Raw genomic sequence first — 1,256 nt, forward strand, 5'->3', positions numbered from 1 at the left:
TGCCACACGCTTTCCGTGGGGCATCTTTGCAGAGTATCGGTTTTCCCAAAAGCTTTGAGGACCCAAGAAGCATTCAGGGGCTCAAGGATAAGACCTGCCTAGATTTTCAGGTTGTGTCAGGTTGTGATTTTTCAGGTAGACCTCTCTCTGAAACGATGTTCAGCTTGGCCTCTTTCTCTGATGTTCCCAGATTGACTGGGCGCGCGTGTTCACCACCCTTGTGTCATTATGATACTCTGACATCAAAGTTGGATCCGTACTGGGGCGCGGCGGTCTCCCACTTGTGCAAGGGAGGGCCCCGCTGTCTGACTCCACAGCGCACAGTGCACAGCTCCTGCCCTCTCGAGGCTTCCTTTCCTGGTTCCTTTTCAAAACACTTTAATTTTCTTCCCCCCTGGCACTCGCATATTCCCGGCAAAACTCGGGAGCTTCTCATCAGACGACTGAATTTAGGCGCCACTCTTACCTTTTGTGAGCCATGCAATGGGTCCCTTTCAGCCACTGAGTGACCATCACACTCACTTGTCTGGTCGTCTGCGTCATTAGATCAGATGGTTCACACGATACAGAGTCTTTTGTCAAAACTGTGAAATAGACCAACAGAGGATAACTATTCCTGTCTGACTGCAGTCAACAAGTCCTCACCAGTTGCTACTTCCCAGGAATGAATTTGTCTGAACTGTGGCCTAATTGCTGTATTCATCCAGGTTGCAAATAAGTGAAGGATTACCAGCATGTTCGAATGCTGAGTACTGGAGCCAGGAGCATTGATCTTCATGAGGTATTCTATGTTGAGATAGTGTTTTTATCCCAACCTTGAAACAGAAAAGTAGTCAAAACTTTGCATAAAGAAACAAATGCAATAAGTGTAACCTGGTTTCTGGTATCTTCAATGAATCCCCAATAATAAAAATAAGTCTTCAGAGACTCTTGTTAGGATGGATTTAGATTTGTACGTTTGGAATGAGGCTCTCAGAAATGTCTCCTGCTCAGCATCTGCAGTTTGTATTGTGTGTGGCTTCTCTTTTCCAGGTTTTTGAAAACTGAGTGCTGCAGTGCATAGATTGAGAGCTGGCAGCCATAGCAGCTCAGGCAAAGCAGAAGAGGTAAGGCTTGATTTGACCCCCACAGTAGAATGAATAAACAGCTGATTTTGTTAATTGATTTGAAGAATAGGATATCAAATGATGAAATCACCCCCAAATAGCTGGAATTACTGGCATATTGTGTAGTGGTGAGCCGATGGTTTTCTGACG

The 1,256-nt window shown here is 45.4% G+C and overlaps 1 non-coding gene across 1 annotated transcript; it reads left to right on the forward strand.

The window, feature by feature from the left end:
• The first annotated feature begins 1,182 nt into the window (after positions 1-1,182).
• Positions 1,183-1,256, forward strand: LOC128571468 (small nucleolar RNA SNORD65). Its single transcript, XR_008375875.1, has one exon. It is a non-coding gene; the product is annotated as a small nucleolar RNA SNORD65 (small nucleolar RNA).

This window comes from Nycticebus coucang, chromosome 18, assembly GCF_027406575.1.
Source record: "Nycticebus coucang isolate mNycCou1 chromosome 18, mNycCou1.pri, whole genome shotgun sequence".
Classification (NCBI taxonomy): domain Eukaryota; kingdom Metazoa; phylum Chordata; class Mammalia; order Primates; family Lorisidae; genus Nycticebus; species Nycticebus coucang.